The 21,175-nt window shown below is 38.1% G+C and overlaps 1 long non-coding RNA gene across 3 annotated transcripts in view; it reads left to right on the top strand.

The window, feature by feature from the left end:
- LOC141584074 (uncharacterized) overlaps nt 1–21,175 on the top strand; it is a 375,324-nt gene that overhangs the window by 20,576 nt on the left and 333,573 nt on the right. The window contains exon 1 of one of the 3 annotated variants that reach the window (XR_012517017.1): nt 16,643–19,116. The exons of the other annotated variants lie outside the window; for them this stretch is intronic. This is a non-coding gene — a long non-coding RNA (uncharacterized LOC141584074). Of the gene's footprint in view, nt 1–16,642; nt 19,117–21,175 lie in introns of those variants that run through there. 3 annotated transcript variants of the gene reach the window in all.

Below are 21,175 nucleotides of genomic sequence, written 5' to 3'. Positions count from 1 at the left end.
GCCCAACTGATCTTTCCACCTCAGCTTCCTGAGTAGCTGGGACGACAGGCGTATGTCACCATGCCTGGCTTATTCCTTTTTTTTTTTTTTTTTTTTTTCTTTAGAGACTGGGTTTCCCTACGTTGCCCAGGCAGGTCTCCAACTTCTGAGCTCAAGTGATCCTCCCACCTCAGACTCCTAAAGCATAGGGATTACAGGTGTGAGCCACTGTGCCTGGCAGCAGAGATGCTATTACTAGTTCCATTTCACAGAGGGTGAAACACAACTGACCTAGTTCCTACTTGTACCTATGAGTATCTTTAAGCTGTTTAATTAAACTATGAATAATTTGATGATTTTTGATTTGTAAATTTAAACTATATAACTACATCTGCACGAAGGACAAACCCCACACATCCAAGTGTTTTGTAAATGAAAGACTATGATTCTGCTCAAGGTGAGATTTAAAACTAATGAACTTGGTTTAAAGAAAAATTAATAAACATCACTCCCTGAAAGTTTTCTGCAGATATCTCCTAAAGAAGCTATTTACATTTGATCTTAGAATTCTGTCACTGCCTGTCTTTGAGAATGTTTTAAAAAGTCAATCTATGCTTCCTAAAATAAATTCAGTCTCCCTTATTAATAGTTACATCTTGTTTTAAACCAGAGACAGCTTTATTGTATACTTTATTCAAATGATCTTGTCTGTGAGTATGATTTTACCCTCAAAGGCTGAAGAGTTACCCATTAGCAAAAGGAGCTCCAAAGAATTTTGTAATAGTCTCTAAAGAGATTTTTAAGATAAGAGTTCTAAAAATGTTGTCAACATTATGTTATCTAAATTTTGGGAAGACCAAGGGATCATCCAAGGTCATACAGCAATTCAGGAACAAGGATGGGATGAGAATCCAGTTAGGGCTTTGACTCCTGTCCACTGTGTTTTCTGCTAACCTACACAACCACTAGAGGTCTCAGCATGATACTTGTGGGCTGCCCCCTAAAGGTACTGGTAAGAGAAGAAACCTAGCCATTCCTTCATAGGGAGTGCAAATAAGAATGTGATATTAACCTGAAGCCTCTATTTCTTTGGGAGCAGCAGAGACTTTCAGAATGTTGAGCATTGAAAGACTGACTAACCTTTGTAGTCTTATTTAGCTGTTGTGTATGGGAGATGGAAGTTGTTGGATTTATGTTGTGCTCCTCATTGAGGAGGAATAGTGATTTCTCATGAGCCAGTTTTAATGGGTTTGAATGCCCAGAAATTCTAAGTCAGGGTTTCAACCAATTCTGTGGACCCTAAACATTATAATAGCTAGCATTTAAGTGTCTACTATATGTAAGGAATTGTTTTAAATACTTTACATATATTACCTTGTTTAATCTTCATAACAACCCATTGAAGTAGTGACTATCATTCCTATTTTGCAGATAGGGATGCCGAGTTACAGAGAGGTTATACAACTTGCTTTAATTTGGTCAAGGTTATATGGCTATTAAATAGTTGAATTGGGATTCAAACCCAGGCAGTTTGGCTTCAAAGTCTAATCAATTAAACATTTATTATTAGTCATAAAAATTTCAAACATACGTAAAGGTAGGATAATAGTGCGATGGACCCTCCTGTTTACCCATCTCCCACACTGCCAGCAATCATTAACTCATGGCCAATCTTATTTTATCTATATTTCTACTTACTTCCCTGGTTGCTGAGCCCCTTTCCTGGATGGTTAAATACACACACACACACACACACACACACACACACACACACACACTCCTTTTGTTTTGTTGCTATTTCAATAGTTTTTGGACTACAGATAGTTTTTGGTTACATGAGTAAGTTCTTCAGTGGCAATTTCTGAGATTTTGGTGCATCCGTCACCCAAGCTGTGAACACTGTACCCAATTTATAGTCTTTTATCCCTCACCCCATCCCACCCTTGCCCCCATTATATCATTCTTATGCCTTTGCGTCCTCATAGCTAAACTCCCATTTATAAGTGAGAACATACGGTATTTGATTTTTCCATTCATAAGTTACTTCACTTAGAATAATGATCTCCAACTCCATCCAGGTTGCTGTGAATGCCATTAATTCATTCATTTTCTATGGCTGAGTAGTATTCATATATATATATATGTATATATATATATATCACATTCTGTTTACACAATGGTTGACTGATGGGCATTTTTTGAAATTGCAAATTTAGCTGCTATAAACATGAGTGTGTGAGTGTGTTTCATATAATGACTTCTTTTCCTCTGGGCAGATACCCTTTTCCTCTGGGCAGATACCCAGTAGTGGGATTAATGGATCAAATAGTAGTTCCTACTTTTAGGTCTCTAAGGAATCTCCATACTGTTTTCCATAGTGGTTATACTAGTTTACATTCCCACCAGCTGTGTAAAAGTGTTCCCATTTCATCACATTCACACCAACATCTGTTATTTTTTGATTTTTGAATGACGGCCATTCTTACAGGAGTAAGGTAGTACTTATTTTGGTTTTAATTTGGATTTCCTTGATAATTCATGATGTTTAACATTTTTTCATATGTTTGTTGACTATTTGTATATCTTCTTTTGAGAATTGTCTGTTCTTAACCTTTGCCCACTTTTTGATGAGATTATTTGTTTTTTTTTTTCTTGCTGATTTGTCTGAGTTCCTTGTAGATTCTGGATATTAGTCCTTTGTCAGATTCATAGTTTACAAATATTTTCTTTCATTCTGTGGGTTGTCTGTTTACTCTGCTAATTACTTATTTTGCTATGCAGGAGCTTTTCAGTTAAATTAGGTCCCAATGATTTATTTTTATTATTATTGCATTGGCTTTTGGGTTCTTGATCATAAACTCTTTGCCTAAGCCAATATGTAGAAGACATTTTCCAATGTTGTCTTCTCAAATTTTTTATAATTTAGAATTCCTCAGGTCTTAGATTCAAGTCTTTGATCCATCTTGAGTTGATTTTTGTATAAGGCAAGAGGAGAGGATTCAGTTTCATTCTTCTGCATGTGGCTTGCCAATTATGTCAGCACCATTTGTTCAATAAGTTGTCCTTTCTCCGCTTTATGTTTTTGTTTGCTTTGTCAAAGATCAGTTGACTGTATTTGGCTTTATTTTTGGGTTCTCTATTCTGTTCCATTTGTCTATTTGCCTATTTTTATACCAGTACCATGCTGTTTTGGTAACTATAGACTTGTAGTATAGTTTGAAGTTGGGTAAAGTGATGCCCTAGATTTGTTCTTTTTGCTTAGTATTGCTTTGGCTACTTGGGCTTATTTTGGGTTCCATATGAATTTTAGTATTTTTTTTTTCCAGTTCTGTGAAGAATGATGATGGTATTTTGATGGGAATTGCATTGAATTTGTAGATTGCTTTTGGTAGTGTGATCATTTTCACAATATTGATTCTACCCGTCCATGAGCATGGGATATATTTCCATTTGTTTGTGCCATCAATGATTTCTTTCAGCAGTGTTTTGAAGACTTCCTTGTAGAGATCTTTTACTTCATTGATGAGGTATATTTCTAAGTATTTTATTTTATTTTATTGTAGCTGTTGTAAAAGGAATTGAGTTCTTGATTTGTTTCTCAACTTGCTCATTGTTGGTGTGTAGCAGTGCGACTTCTTTGTGTACATTGATTTCGTATCCTGAAACTTTTCTGATTTCATTTAGGAGCTTTATGAGTGAGTCTTTAGGGTATTCTAGGTATGCAATCATATCATTGGCAAACAGCAACAGTTTGACCTCCTCTTTACCGGTTTGGATGCCTTTTATTTCTTTCTCTGGTCTAATTGCTTTGGCTAGGACTATGCTGAATAGAAGTGGTGAAAGTGGGCATCCTTGCCTTGTTCCAGTTCTTAGCGGGTATGCTTTCAACTTTTCCCCTTTCAGTATAATGTCGGCTGTGGGTTTGTCGTAGATGGCTTTTATTATCTTGAGGTGTCACCCTTCTATACCAATTTTGCTGAGGGTTTTAATCATAAAGCAGTGCTTGATTTTGTCAAATGCTGTTTCTGCATCTATTGACACAATCACATTATTTTTCTTTTAAATTCTGTTTATGTGATGTATCACATTTATTGACTTGTGTATGTTAAACCATCCCTGCATCCCTGGTAAGAAATCTACTTGATCATGGTGTATTATCTTTTTGATGTGTTGTTGGATTCACTTAGTAGGTATTTTGCTGAGGATTTTTGTATCTATGTTCATTAGGGATATTGGTCTGTAGTTTTCTTTTTTGTTATATTGTTTCCTGACAACACACAGATATTCTGTCATATTATTCATAAATATTTCTAGAAATATTGCCAAAAAGACTTAAAAAGAATCACACTTTTCTTCATAGAATGCACATAATATCTGTTGTTCTCTATTTTGTGACATTAGTAGCTTTGATGATTATTATGTAGATTAGTGATATTCCGTTTTATCATTTCTTTTTCATTTATGTGCTGGAATACTTTCTATTATATTAGCTGTTGGATTATCCTGAGGGACAGTTTGCACAGGGGAGGCCAGAGAGATGCTAGATCTATATTGACCCCCAAATTTCCCTTTTAAAACTAGTTTCAGTGAGTTGGTTTCTTCAAGTCAATCACTTAGTTTTTAAAGGTCATAATGAAGTTATGAACGTTTAAACCTATTTGAATTTATTTGATACATCTTTTTTAAAAAAAGTCAATGCTCCAATTGTCCCCAAGAAGCCCGTGGGAGCCTCTTCAAGTTAGACTTATAAATTTTTCAGTCATCTTCAGTAACTCTAATTTTCAGGTATGACAGAATCTTCTAGGCTCATCTTGTATATTTCTGGTCCTATACCAGAAATTCGTAATTTTTCCAAGCAGCTGGAGTTTTTTTTTTATGGGAAATGGCATTTTTTTTAGAAACTGTAACCTAGATGTGACAACTGCTTATTGATACCGAATTGGTCTTTGTTTGAGCTCGCTTCCATTCTTTTCTCACCTCCTCCATTCCTTCTTCTCTTCCTTATTTTTCTTTCATTTTAAAGAGAAAATAAATATACTAAAATAAAAGAGAAAACGAGTATACTACAAAAAACTAAGAATTACTTGTTTTATCTTTCTGTATAAATTATGTCTAAATAGTAATAGTTTTAGAATAACATAGTATTATTAAAATATAATTGTAAAAAATTGTTTGAATTCGTTTTACAGTTCTTTTCATCTTTAGAGTATGTATCCATAGGGATATAGAAATGATTGTCTTTTAGAGCCACTCGAAAACAATTATCCTTTGTACAGATAATCTGCCAACTTCTTAGTTAAATTTATTTGTTTCATTTTGCTTTAGAGTTGTAGTGTGTTATTTTAAATTTAATTTTGTTTTTAAAAACAATTATTTTCTAAAATTGACAAGTAAAAATTGTACGTATTTATGGTGTACAACATGATATGTGTATATACATATATGTATACATATATATGCATATGCATTGTGGAATGACTAAGGTATTTTACATAAGCATTACTTCACATACTTATTTTTTGTAGTGAGAGCACTTAAAATTTACTTTTAGTAATTTTCAAATATATAATATGTTGTTATTAACTATAGTCACCATTCTATACAATAGAGCTCTTGAACTTATTCCTTCCGTCTAAGTGAAATTTTGTTTCTTTGGACCAACATCTCCCCAGTTTCTCCCCCTCTCGGCCTCACTCTCTGCTTTTTTGCACCCCACATCTAATTTTCTACACTGCACATCTAAATGAGGTCGTGTGGTATTTGTCTTTCTGTGCCTGGCTTATTTCATTTATCATAATGCCCTCCAGGTTTATCTATGTTGTTGCAAATAAGAAAATTTTCTTTTTTTGTAAGGCTGAATAGTATTCCATTTTGTATATATTACATATTTTCTTTAGTCATTCATTCACTGATGGACACTTAGGATGATTCCATGTCTTGGCTGTTGTGAATAATCCTGAAATGAACATGGGAGTAAAGACATTTCTTTGATGCACTGATTTTATGTTGTTTGGATATATACCCCAGTAGGGGCTTGTTGAATCATCTGGTAGTTCTACTGTTAATTTTTTGAGGGACTTCCATACTGTTTGTCTATAATGGTTATATTTATTTACATTTTCAACAACAGTACAAAATGGTTCCCTTTTCTTCACATGCTCACCAATACTTACCTTTTATCATTTTGATAATAGTCTTACTTTTGTTTTAAAGTTATATAAAACAAAGTATGTTCAGAGAAGGTGGCCTCCAATCTCTATCTCCCCTCTCCCATAGGTAATTTAAAAAAAACTTCATGGTTTATCTTTCAATTTTATTTTACAGAAGCAAATGTGCATAGATACTTGCATCTTGTTCACATCTACTTTTTTAGACAAATGTTAATTTACTGTACACATTTTTCTTCACTTTATTTTTTAAAAACTATACAATGTATCTCAGCATTCATTGCTTAGCAGCATGTGCAGTTATCTATCATCCTCTTTAAGTTGCAGCATTTATTCAACCAGTCCCCAAGTGATGGACATTTGAGCTGTTTCAAGTCTCACTTAAAGATTTCTCTATATGTTAATCAAAGCCTAAAGACTTTTATGTGGGATCAAAGTCCAATTCCAGAAAAGGGGCAAAGTTAGATAAAATGACTTCTACAATTTGGGTTGTGTTCTGTTATTCATTATAGCATGTATACGATAAAAGACTCTGTTCAATAATACCAGGTTCAGGGAAACAATAGTAGAATAATCAAGACTATGTGGTTTCTTAATTATCCAGGTGATTCTTAGCCCTGAATACTCAGACTGGTGTGATTCCCTGACTTTAACTTTTCACATGTAGATGGTAATGTGCTAGGAGTAGCTAAATTTTCAAAAGCTCATATGCTTAGATGACACAGATAGTACCAATGGACAGCTGGCCTTTTATATTTTCTGGTTTTGCATCCACAGATTCAACCAACTGCAAGTCAAAAATATTTCCAAAAAAAGACCCAATAAAAATGCAAAACATAATACAAATTTTAAAAAAATGCTTAACAACAATTTACATAGCATTTACATTGTATTAGGTATTATAAATAATATAGTGATGATTTAAATTATATGGCAAAATGGAACAGAACAGAACCCAGAAGTAAAGCCACACCCCTACAACCATCTGTTTTTTGACAAAGTTGACAAATATTAAGCAACGGGAAAAGGACTCCCTATTCAATAAATGGTGCTGGGATAGCTGACTAGCCATATGCAGAAGAATGAAACCGAACCCCTACTTTTCACCATATACAAAAGTTAACTCAAGATGGTTAAAGATTTAAATGTAAGGACTCAAACTATAAGAATCCCAGAAGAGAACCTAGGATACACAATTCTGGACACTGGCCTTGGGAAAGAGTTTATGACTAAGTCCTCAAATTCGATTGCAGCAAAACCAGAAATTGACAAGTGGGACCTAATTAACGAGAGAGCTTCTGCACTGCAAAAGAAACTATTAATAGAATCAATAGATAACCTACAGAGTGGTAAAAATAGTTGCAAACTATGCATCTGACAAAAGTCTGCTATCCAGAATCTATAATGAACTTAAATAATGGGACAAGCAAAACCCAAAGAATTCCACGAAAAAGTATGTAAAATGCATGAACAGAGGACACGCAAATGGCTAACAAACATGAAAAAATATTCCACATCATAAATTATCAGAGAAATGCAAATCAAAACCACAATGAGATACCATCTCATAAGTCAGGATGGCAATTATTAAAAAGTCAAAAAATAACGGATGTTGGCCAGGCGCGGTGGCTCAAGCCTGTAATCCCAGCACTTTGGGAGGCCGAGGCGGGTGGATCACGAGGTCGAGAGATCGAGACCATCCTGGTCAACATGGTGAAACCCCGTCTCTACTAAAAATACAAAAAATTAGCTGGGCGTGGTGGCACGTGCCTGTAATCCCAGCTACTCAGGAGGCTGAGGCAGGAGAATTGCCTGAACCCAGGAGGCGGAGGTTGCGGTGAGCCGAGATCGCGCCATTGCACTCCAGCCTGGGTAACAAGAGCGAAACTCCGTCTCAAAAAAAAAACAAAAACAAAAACAAAAAAAAAACGGATGTTGGTGAGGCTGTGGAGAAAAGGGGACATTTATACCCTGTTGGGTGGGAATATAAATTGGTTCAGACACTGTGAAAAGAAGTTTGGAGATTTCTCAGGGAACTTAAAATAGAACTACCATTTGATCCAGCAATCCCATTACTGGATATAGATATATTTGAAAACATTGTTTTACCAAAAAGACACATGCACTCATATGTTCATTGCGGCACTGTTCACAATAGCAAAAACATGGAATCAACCTAGGTGCCCATTGGCAGTGGACTGGATAAAGAGAATACAGTATGTATACACTGTGGAATACTATGCAATCATAAACAAGAACAAAATCATTTCCTTTGCAGCAACATGCAGCTGGAGGCCATTACCCTAAACAAATGAATGCAGGAATAGAAAACCAAATACTACATATTCTTGTTTATGAGTAGAAGCTAAACATTGGGTAAACATGAACACAAAGACGCTAACAATATATATTGGGGACTACCGGAGGGAGGAGGCAGGGAGAGGGGCAGGGGTTGAAAAATCATTGGGTACTATGTTCCCTACCTGGGTGATGGCATCATTTGTACCCCAAACCTCAACATTACCATTTGGGATCATTTGTACCCCAAACTTTACCAATATACCCATGTAATAAACCTGCACAGGCACCCCTGAATATAAAATAAAAGTTGCAATTACTAAAAATAAGTATATGGGAGAATGTGCATAGGTAGTGTGCAAATACTGCATCATTTTATATGTGGGACTCGGGCAGATTTTGGTGTCTGTGGAGGTCCTGCAACTAATTTCCCGCAAATACAGAGGGAAGACTCTATTATTCTTGGCTGCTCTGTTTATTTATCTATCATCTTTTAAATATTTATCTCTTTAAACGTTTATTATATTTTAATAAAAAGTCTTCATCCATTTATTATCTTTTAAAGAATGAATCTACCTTTGTGTATTCAAATATCACTTACACGCAAATAACTTCGAAATAGTCATCTTCAGCTCAGGCATCTCTCCAGGCACCTCTAACCAAGGAATCCAAAGTTAAATGCGTCATCTTGTATATTTTGCATACAAGGTGAAGACATCTGCCCTATTGTCTATTCCTATTTTCAATCATGTAACCATTCTCCCAGGTTTAAAGCCACTAGTGATATATCCTTATTTATTTATTAGCCTTTGTACTACCTAATTTGACCACGTCTCTTAGGTTAGATATTCATTTACCTGGGCCACATGAAAACTTGGTCATGACAATCATACCCCAAAGAGACTTTTGGAGAAAAAAAATCTGTAGTAGCAATTTGTCTTTGGCCTTTTCCCATGGATCAGTGGGCTAGATGAAGATATTAAAGGCGTAGGGTCAAACATGTCTATTTGAAAGAAATACTGAATATGTGGAAAAATGGACTAGGAAAAATGATTTCAAAAGCTGGTACAAATGAGGTCCACTTAAACAAATGAAACTGATTAAATGTCCCATGTGCTTTTATGAGAGAGAGTGTCCAGATGCGAGAGGGCCTGAAGCCACACCCAGCAGAAACACTGAAGGGCCAGGTATGAGAGCCAGCAGGAATGAGTTCTGCCATGAGAAATCACCCTCCAGGTCTTGAAAGGCTGTCAGAAGGATTAGAACAGTCAATCTTGGGAGGCTATAGGAAGCAAAACCAGCACCAGTAGGTGATAGAGATGTGTCATCCAGGTTCTGCAGGGAAGCAGTGCCACTCTGAGTGTGGGCTGACATACTTATTATAGGAATTAAAACTTAACTGTGGGAGGATCAGGGGCCGGGAAGGCCCAGAAAGGGGAGTTGGAGGATCAGAGTGGTAGTCGTTCATTTCAGGCATGACTGAAGCATTGGCCTGGGTGGGCAAGCTGGAGCTTGCTGGAAAAACTGGGAAGATGAACTCATCCAGCTGCCGATGTGGGACTGTGAAGAGGGAATCGGTACCATGTCTTTGGGAAGCTGTTGCCTCAGGGGAGGTAATGAGAATCCGTGCCCAGTGACTGGTAGCGGACAGCTGCTAGTCAGCAGGGCTAACAATTGGAAAGCAGTAAATGCGAGTCTGAGGAGAGAGAGGATCATGGGGATCCTGCCACATTCTTCTGCATCTTTCTGTCATTCTGAGAATGAAGCCTTCACTTCTGTCTCAAATCTTGCCTGGGTTCCTTTTTTGTAACTCCTGTTTTTCGAGACAGAGTCACGCTGTGTCACCCATGCTGGAGTACAGTGGCACAAGCATGGCTCACTGCAGTGTTCAGCTGCTGCGTCCAAGCAGTCCTCTCGCCTCAGCCTCCCAAGTAGTTTGGAGCCTACAGGCAAATGACGCTGTGACTGACTGAAACACGTTTGTAGAGATGAGGTTTCACTATGTCGTACAGGCCAGTTTTGAACTTCCGTACTTTAGAGATCCTCCGACCTTGGCCTCCTAAACTGCCAGGATTACAGACATGAGCTACTGTGCCTGGTGTGGCTACTCTTAACACAATCCTAGAGTGAGAGGAATTATGAGAGCTGTCCTTGCCAGACGAACCAACTTGAATACAGCATACCCAGCACAAAACAGAGGGAGACTTTCACACAATGAAAGAAAGAAAAAAGATGATTTTGAATCTGTCCAAGTGTGAGGTACCTCTAGAGATAGTGAGGGAGTGAGCACACGGCAGGCAGGTGGAGGTGGACTCAAGCGCTGGGAATTTACTTTACCCAAAGTTAAAAAGAACTTGTACCTGCCGCTATCATCAAATGTACCCATTTACCTACATCTGTAGCTGCGGACTCAACTTTCTGTTTCTCTGTCACCCTCTATTTTCTATGAACTGGTAGTTAGATTTAGAGACCTGATCTCCTTCAGGATAGATGATTTATTTTAGCAAGAAAAATTCAAAAGTGGCGCTTTCTGTTTGTGATGGTAATGGCTAGTTAATGCTCATTTCTTCATTTGGGAAAAGCCAGATCTCTTACCCTCTTTGCCATTGCCTTTTCTTTTCTTTTCTTTCTTTCTTTCTTTTTTTTTTTTGAGACGGAGTTTCGCTCTTGTTACCCAGGCTGGAGTGCAATGGCGCGATCTCGGCTCACCGCAACCTCCGCCTCCTGGGTTCAGGCAATTCTCCTGCCTCAGCCTCCTGAGTAGCTGGGATTACAGGCACGCGCCACCATGCCCAGCTAATTTTTTGTATTTTTAGTAGAGACGGGGTTTCACCATGTTGACCAGGATGGTCTCGATCTCTCGACCTCGTGATCCACCCGCCTCGGCCTCCCAAAGTGCTGGGATTACAGGCTTGAGCCACCGCGCCCGGCCGCCTTTTCTTTGAAGAGTAACTACAACATGATGCTGAGTGGCCTAGAGAAAAAGGCTTGTGCACACATGTTCTTATGAGTGTGTATGTATCCATATACGTGCATTCTCAGATGCATGTCTTTGTGAAGACGAACTATATTTTTGTGCTATTGCAAGAGAAAGCCTGGGTTACCTTAATTGGCACCATTGGATGACAGCCCGGAGAGACCAGGTAAGAGGAAGAGCAGGACCTGCTCTGAGCAGTGTACTGTAAACATTTTTATGCCCAGGAGTAAGCATATTATCCTGTATACTTTATTTTTATACTGTGTCTTTGTACTCTGCCTCCTGGGGGATAAAACCAAATCCCTCCATTTACACTTCCCAGCTAGGCAGGGATGCACTGATTGGAGAACAGTGCAGCCCTGTGAATTAAGGGATCAGGCATTTGCTTTCATTGGCCCCCACGCCAGCCCAGCCTCGGGACCTAGGTGGAGCGTCTTTGATGCTTTCACTTTATGGAAGTCCATAAATACAATTTGGTGAAGATCAAACAGGACCAAACTAGTTTGGACGCTAAATCACGTGTGATGTCTTGATGGAGATTTTCTTCGGCAGAGATGGAACTAACTCCTTTGCTGAGGTAGAAGAGTCGGGGATTATACCGTCTTAAACTGTTTATACTTGGAACAATTTTTTATTGCCTTCACAAGTTAAAAGGTCCTGTTTCCCCCCACCCCCTTTATTTCCTATGGATTTGGAATTATCCACTGAAAGAAGGCTGGATTTTTCTGCTTTATAGTTTCTCCGAGACAAAACTTCCCAGGGCTGTTACAGGATTGACATGGGATGTATAGCCATAGGGTTGGAAAAAACCTGTAGACCTCTTTCAGGAAAACATCAAAATCCCCAAAGTGAGAAAGAGTTTTGCTTAAAGACATCTGAATATACCAGAAAACCTTAGGATTGTTTATTAGCTTGATATATATGCAATTGCTATTTTCATATTTAAAAAATGGTTAACTATTGGCTATTAGTTAGCCATATGAAATTTGGAAGTTGAACCAGGCAGTAGTTAACCATTTGAAGATATGTTAGAATTTAAAATACATTTAGCAGCTGTCCTTATCATTAATGGATCCAAGCTCTCTTGAGTGTGAAATTAAGAGTGAATACAGTTAAGTAAAATTATTATAAGGGGATGAGAAAATGTACTCTATTGGAGAGAAAATTACGGTATCCTGATTTAGATCACCACCCACAGTCTCCTAGCATTTACTCCCTCATTGAGAGTGTTTTAAGTCATACCCACTCCTCAAGTTTCTTGGGATGATTGTTAGAAGGTGATTTTTGTCCCTTTGTGCATGAATGTGACCCTGCAAACAGAAAGAGAATTAGATTCCACAGGGTACCTATGCAATGCCAAAGGAAGCAAGGAAGTTGAGGCTGGTCCTCTGGTGATGGTGCTTAGAGTTCTGTGCTTTGGTGGGGATCACCATTGGGCAGATACAGATAATTGGTTTTATTATTTCCTCCAGAGATAATGGGGCAGGGACATATGAATCTTAAATAATTTCTAAAAGACTAGATGTTACTTTTTAAAAAGCTGATGTATGAATTTACTATGCCAAATGTAACTCCATAAATCAAATGTTTGGGTTAGCTGGCTAGGGCATTTCAGTTTGAGGAACTGACTTAGAATAGATCTATGGTAAATATGATTTGAGTAAGTTTCATTAGATGGTCTTAAAAGTGTATTTTCTTTTATCTGTGCTATTTTCTGGAATCATTTTTCTCCATTAAAAAGAAATACTTTCCAAACAGGCAATCTGTTTTAATTAGTCCTGAGGGAAGTTTAAGAGGGTTTCTTTCATTGACAGTGTCAGCAAAACACCATTACATTTCTTTCTTTTCTCATTTTCTCTCTCTTTTATATTTAAGGTTCATCTGCTTACAACATTATAGCACCGAACGATTTCATTTCAACACAATGTATATGTTATGATTCTCTAAAAATGCAGATGTAACAAGCAGTAAATTCCCTGAAGGCAAGAGCGGTGTCTCAGGCAGTCAGAGTGTACTGGAAGAGGTATCGGCTTTGGGGTAGAGAGTCCTGGGTTCAAATTGTGGCTTAATTTGACTATAATCTGTGTATGTGTGATCTGGGAGAATAGCTTAATTACTCTGACACTCTGTTTCTTAATCTGTAAACAAATGAATAACTAACTCAAGGTTTCCAGGAGATTGAGTAAGGTAGAAGTGAAAGCGCTTTGGGCTGAATATCTGGTACCAGGTGCTCAACACTGGTTGACTTCTTTGCCTTGTTTTGTTTGATCTTCTTTGTAAAGTATTATACACAGTAAACACTAGGTAGATTATCTCGTTTTGGGTGGCCTTTTCCTTGATGATGTAGAGAGAACTCTTCATTTTGGTGGCAAATTATTTCCAAATCACATTGCAGAATGGATTGCTTTTGGAAAATTGTCTTGTAAACTAGCACCTTTAAATATTTTGCCTGTAGCAGCTACAATGAGAGGGAGAGAGAGAGAGAGAGAGAAAGAGAGAGAGAGGAAGATAAAAAGAGAGAGAGAAAAAATTAATTTTTCTGAGGAGGGCAATGGCTGTTATATTGTCATTGTTGGGAAGTTTTATGGACATAAAAATCACAGTGGTTCTCACTGGGACTCCTTTGCCTTCTCAGCAGTTGAGTGGCTCAGCAGTTGATGGCTAATTCCAACCATCTTCTGTGGATTTTGGTTAGTTAACCTCAGAGGATGGCCCTTGTGCATGTAGCCTCTGTTTTGAAGATTTCTTTTATGAGCTTATAGTACTTAATGTCTTGAGTTAACCACTAGCATACTTTAAATGGTTGGAGCCAATGAAAGGTTTTGAAAATAAATCTGTCTGGGGCAGTATGTGGCAACTTCTCTTTGAGTAATAGATGGCTTAAAAATCTAACTTTACTTTTTCTTGCCTATGGATTCTTTGCCCACATTTTATAAAGCCAAGAAATTTTAATTTTTTTAAGCCCTTGTGAAGATAAAAGATACAAGATAATATGTGCTTGCAATTGCTTTACCAAGGTTTCAAAAGAAATAAAACCAAAACAAAACAATTAAGAAGTCTCTGTCAAAGGTCTGGAAAATGCAAGTTTTGGATAGATTTTCAGGAGACCTGTTCTGCATTAAAATACCAAATAAAACAAACTGATGGATTGTTTTGGCACCATTCAGGTTGAGCTTGTGTGATGAGAACTGTACATAAAAGACAGCCAGTTATTGCCATAGTTGACAGATTTTTGGGTACCGTCTAGTTGTTCAGTGTAGTAAAGTCCCAAGGGTCAGAAGCTTTTCCAAAGCCTTATGCCAGGAACAATGCAAACTTTTGCTGTAACAGAGACTGACCTTGTTTTCCTACTTTATAGATATCTGTAAGTTGTGGTCCTTCCTGGCCTACCAAGTTAGTTCTGGTGACATTCTGTGTGATGCATTATTGTTCCTGATGTGACTTCATTTTCACATGCAAAAAATCTTTAAAATTTGCTGTAGAGTATTAGCCGTATTTTAACGGAGTTAGGTGCAGAGGTTTTCAAGTGGAGCAAACAGCTCAGGCAAGGAGATGTGAGGCAGAGCATGTCCAGGGAAAAGCAAGATGATGAGTTTAGTTGGAATTTAGGTTATATCTAGGGGTTCTTTGAAAAAATAATATTGGAAAGGTGTTTTGGGGACCTATTTGGAAGACTGAGTTCCAGAGTGAGGAACTGCTTTTTAATTTTTAGGCAGTGTGGATCCATTTTTATCTGATAAAACGTATGTTCAGGAAATTCCTGAAGAGGCCATGGCAGTGATCTAGAGGAGAGGTGATAAGGTTTGAACTGGGTAGCAGTGACAATAGGATGCACACGATGACAGATTGTCTTAATTTTGCCACGTTATACTTTATACGCTTGTAATACAAGGTGACATATGTCACCGAAGGATCCTATTAATAAATAAATCCATTAATAGAAATAACAGAGGCCTTACATTAAGTCCAAGATTCGGAGAGAAATGTGTTCAAGAAATGTTCATGTTTGTTAGGTAGGTGTGAGGAGAAGTTTTCACCACAAATTCACAAATCTGGGTTAGAGATTTAATTGAAAGATGAGTATTAAAGCCAGCAAAGCCTAATAACACTCTATCTCTATTCAGCATGTCACAGTTTTTAATATTTATCTCCCACTAAAAAAACATTAAATTTAATCTTATGGTAGTTCTATAAGGTAGCTCTTAGAATCCTTATTTTGTAGAAACTGAGGCATAAAGAAGTTAAGCAATTTTCCCAGAGCATACCGGTGACAGAAACCAGACTCTGAATCTTGCTTACAGGGGCCTTGTCCACAGCCTGCTTCCTCAGCTGTACTTGATGACCCATTAATTAGTAACAAAATGAATTTGCTTACTAATGTGGCCTGTTCACCATTTTCAGCAAGGCTCTGTTAATCATCCACCAACCCTTTTTGTTTTCTATTACTTCTAATGACAGTATGAGAATTGCATCATAAATTACTTGCTCATTGTTGCTGGCATTGAGTTAAGAAGAGAATGTAGACATATTTAGATTAAACATATTTGAATGAACCCCTGTAGCATTTCCAACAACAGGTCAGAACCTTTCAATGCTGAATAAATGTTAGTTGAACAGCGTTCCTGGGAATAAGAAAGATGCTTAGGAATGTGCTCAAAATGGAACATTGAATGATCCCCTAGTGGCTTGAGAATCACTGTGTTTTCTAAGTGCCTCATTTATGGCAAAGCCCAGGGGAGATCTTAGCTCCTTGAGTTTTATCGTTTGTAATATTTGATATGTTATTTGAAGTAAATTGAAAGCATTCCTTGAATTGCTTCTTTCTAGTGTCTCTCATCTTTTCACTCAATATATAGTTCTGAGTTTAACTTATAGCTTAATTCCTGACTTTCAACTGAACTCACAGAAACAGGATTTAAAGTTTGTCAGTCAATTGCTTGTAGGAAACATCTGATAAGGATCTAATTTGGATGATGAGATCTTGGGCTTCTATCCGGAGCCTGAGCCAGAGCTAGATGCCATAATGGCAGGTCTTGGGAGAGAGTGAGTCTATGTTTCATACGGGAGAAATGTTAGTAACTTGTGGCCAGAGGGAGGACTCTGGCAATTTAAAAACATGGCTACAGATTCATTAAGAGGTTGGGGGGTGGGGGTGTCTTGTCCTCTGTCCTTGAATCTGGGAAAGCTTATGACTACTCTAAAAAGTAGAGTATGACAGAAATGATGCTGTGTGACTTCCAAGATAAGGTTATTGAAGACTTTGTGCTTTGTTCATTGCAATACTTGCTCTGGAGCCTTGCACTGTCATGGAAGAGGTGGCTGTATCCTGGAGAGGCCTCCAGTAAGTGTTCTGGTCAATAGTTCCTGCTGAGTTTAGTCTTCCAGCCATCCCTGATGAAGTGCAAGACATGGAAATGAAGTTCTTGTGGAATCTTTAGACATGTCCAGTCACTAGTTGAATATCAATAAATAACCTGCATTGATGCCACATGAAACAGAAGAATCACCTAGCTGAGCCCTGCCCAAAGTATAGATCTACAGAATTGCGAGATAATAAAATGGCACACAGTTTTGAGGTAGTTTGTTATACAAACTAGAAATGGATAAGTCGAACAGAATTTGCTACCAGAAGAAAAAAATTTCAGAGAACTCTTACCTGCCAGAAGTCTTTATGCATTAATTGTTAAGTAGTACCTTAGTGATTTGATGTCTAGGTACACAGAGAAATGTCTCCACTGATCTGAAAATACTTGAAAAAGCATGTGTGTGTAGTAGTAGCAGTAGTTATATAGTACTTAAAGATGATATCTAGAGTGAATAATTATACAGGTGATCTGTCTTTTTTACTTCTTACTCTCCAGAAGATAATACTCTAAATTCCTGCTATTCAGAGTACATATGGTCTGAGTACTGGCAGCATTGGTATTACTTGGGAGTTTGTTAGCAAAATAATGTCTCAGGTGCCACCCCAGATGTTGAATCAGAACCTGCATTTTAGCAAGATCCCAAGAGATTTCAATGCACATTAATGTTGGAGGAACATTGGTCTTGGCATTGCTGCCCACTATTATTATTATTGCTTTTATTACTGTCACTACCACTCAAAACCAGAGGAGAGCTCCCATTTGTTGCACCATGTGCTAGTGACTTAAATACATTGCCACGTGTAATTCCATTCTCATGATAACATTGCAGTATAGATAACATCATCCCCATTACATACATGAGGGAACTGAGGCTTAGACTTGAAGAAATGTATCCAAGGCTGCACAGCTAGGAAGCAGCAATGACAGGAGTAGAACCTAAGCCTGCCTCTACGTCCTGTACACAATCAACCTCAAGGATTCAAGTATGGCTTGTTTGAGGGTGACCTCAGAAGATACCAACAGGGGAGTGCACATATGAAATAGAGAAGGATGGGAGCAATAACGGGTGCATTGTTGAGCCAGTTTCCATTCTGGCCATCTGGAGCCTAATCCCCAAAGACTCTGGGACATGATTTAAAACACATTTTAGTGTTATTCCTCTAAGTAATGAGGGAACTTAGGTATCTATCCTGTCATAGGTAAAGGGCTGCTTCTGGGGGTACTAATTTCCTGGTATTTCTGGGCAGCTGCATGTGTAGAAAAATTGGGCTCAGGCAGTCAGAGAAAGCCTGTAGGCAGAGAAATAAAGGTTCTGGCCATTAGAAGTCTGGCAAGGATTAGGGTGAGAGAATACGGCTGAACATTAACAGTATCTACCACACTATGCTTTCCTTACCTTATAGAAATAATATTTAGAAGGGCATTGTTCTCTTCATTTTTATTTTTTGGACCAAATATTGTTACAGAATTAAAGGATCTATATACGAAGTCTTTCTTCTTAGGGATACTGGCATGTTTTTTGACATGAAAAGTAAATTTGAATAATGAGAAAGGTCATATCAAATCATTTTACCTTAATAAGTAAGAAGCTTTCATTTCACTGTGTTCTCTAGCAGTGCTCATCTATATACACACATTATTATATTCTGTTGTTTAAACTTAATCTATCATTGCCTCTTTCTATGTGGCTACCTAAACAGGTAATTATGCATAGCTAAGAAACATCCCATTATGTGGCTGTCACAATGCATTGAACAAGTCCTTTATTGCTGCATATTTAGGCTCAGAAACATATGCAGCACAAATATAGGAATAGATGCTTTTTTCAGCATACGAGTGTAATTTATTTCATAGTGACTGAAGCACTTCCACAGTCTTTGTTTCATTCAAGAAATATGTGTTGAGGAGCCGCTACATGCCCAGCTCTGTGTTGGGTATAGTGGTAGGATACAGATAAAGACAGTCTTTGTCCTCTAGAAGACAAGTTTATTGTGAGGCAATTGGTGAAAAGTTAAACGGCAAACAAAACATTAAATACCATTAGAAGAAATGTGATGTGCTAATGGGCGCTAAACCTGGGCTATATTTTGATGAACTTAGAAATGCGGATCATACAAAAGGTCATTGACTTTTACCCTGTTATCTTATAATTCTATAACTTAGAGGCAGAAAATCCACACTGATTATTATATTATTTTTTTTTTAAGAGAGGGTCTTGTTCTGTCAACCAGGCTGGAGTGCAGTGGTGTGATCACAGCTCACTATACCCTCTGCTTCCTGGGCTCCAGCAATCCTCCCACCTCAGCCTCCCAGGTAGCTGGGACTACAGGTGAGTGACATCTGGCTAAATTTTGTATTTTTTGTGTAGAGAAGGAGTTTTGCCATGTTGCTGAGGTTGGTCTTGAACTCCTGGGCTCAAGCTATCTGCCCACCTTGGCCTCTCGAAGTGCTTCCATATTGATTCTAATCAATCAATATGAATGAGACTTATGAAAGGAAAGGACCGTGGACTCTTGAATGCACATTCAACAAGCACTTATTTATTGGTAATGGGCAAGAGGAAAATACGAAGTGTATGGTGTGATCATACAGTTAGCTGAGGGCCCCAGATTTCCCTGTAGATTTGCTTTCACGTGGAGCCGGGGTTTGAGCCCAGGGTCATTAGACTCCAGGGCTATGCCCTGACTTTTATGCTACATTACCTGCTAAGAAAAGTGAGTATAAGGTGCTAATTGATGTATTATACAGGGATATGAGGCTTGATAAAGAGGTTCTTACTATAAACAGCGATACCCATTACTAGTCTAAAATGAATTTTAGCTGATTTAAGCAGAAAATAAACATGAAAAATATACGATTTCCAGAAAGATTTGGGGTTTAGAGGTCATGTATCCAGGAATACTGCCCTATATTATACTGTGAAACAGACCCAGTGAAGATATTTCTGTGGTGTTGACCACACCACAGGCCCCTATGACATGGGTCCTGCTCTGGAGCCACCGGCTTGGCTGCCTCTGGGATGAAGATCCGGCTATCCACGATTCACATGCATGCTGCATGCTCCTTGTTTCTTCCTGACATGGCACTGGACATTGATTTCAAGTCTGGGGCAAGTGATTCCAATTAACAGAGCCTACGTCATGTGTTAGACTAATTGTCAGGGAGCCTTGGAATGCAAGTATCTTGTACTGTTAGTTTCCACAATGGACAAGGACATTAGATTATCCAGGAGACCAAAGAGTGACAAATTCCACAACTGTTCTTTCGGTTCTTTCATATTTTTCTTATCACTCTCTTCTAGTAAGCAAAATCTACCCACCCTTTAAGGTTCAGTTTACATATCCCATTTCATCTGTGAAATTTTCTCTGACTTTGCTAGTCTTTCATTTTATCCCTCCTCTGAGCATTACTTACAGCCAAAATAAATTGTGAAAACATAATTTTCAGAAGTTGACTTCATATCATTAGCCCTGACCCTTACTGCGCCAATAAACTGTTGAGACTAACATTATATTTGGTGGCATTTTTGAATACTTTTTTTTTTTCTTTTGAGATATCCTGCTCTGTTGCCCAGGCTGGAAAGCAGTGGCATGATCCTATTCAAATAACTGCTATCTATCATAAGGATATTTGGGCCCAGGGTGGTGACTCATGCCTGTAATCACAGCACTTTGGGAGGCTGAGGCAGGCAGATCACCTGAGATCAGGAGTGTGAGACTAGGCTGGCTAACATGGTGAAACCTCGTTTCTACTAAAAATACAAAAAACTGGCCAGGTGTGATGCTGCACAACTGTAATCCCAGCTACTTGGGAGCCTGAGGCAGAATCGCTTGAACCTGGGAGGTGTAGGTTGCAGTGAGCCGAGATCGTGCCATTGTACTCCAGCTTGGGCAACAAGAGTGAAACTCTGTCTCAAAAAAAGAGAATGCGCCAGTTAGAATGGCGATCATTAAAAAATCTGGAGACAATGGATGCTGGAGAGGATGTGGAGAAATAGGAACACTTTTACACTGTTGGTGGGAGTGTAAATTAGTTCAACCATTGTGGAAGACAGTGTGGCAATTCCTCAAGTACCTAGAAATAGAAATTCCATTTGACTCAACAATCCCATTACTAGGTGTATATCCAAAGGTTTATAAATCGTTCTATTATAAAGACACATGCATACGTATGTTCATTGCTGCAGTGTTTATAATAGCAAAGACCTGGAACCAACCCAAATGCCCATTGATGATAGACTGGACAAGGAAAATGTGGCACATATATACCATGGAATACTATGCAGCCATAAACATGATGAGTTTGTGTCCTTTGTAGGGACTTGGATGAATCTGGAAGCCATTACTCTCAGCAAACTGACACAAGAGCAGAAAAACAAACACCGCATG

The sequence above is a fragment of the Saimiri boliviensis genome, chromosome 3, assembly GCF_048565385.1.
Source record: "Saimiri boliviensis isolate mSaiBol1 chromosome 3, mSaiBol1.pri, whole genome shotgun sequence".
Lineage (NCBI taxonomy): Eukaryota > Metazoa > Chordata > Mammalia > Primates > Cebidae > Saimiri > Saimiri boliviensis.
The sequence above is the reverse complement of the archived record's forward strand: the minus strand, read 5'-3'. Positions and strand labels throughout refer to the sequence as shown.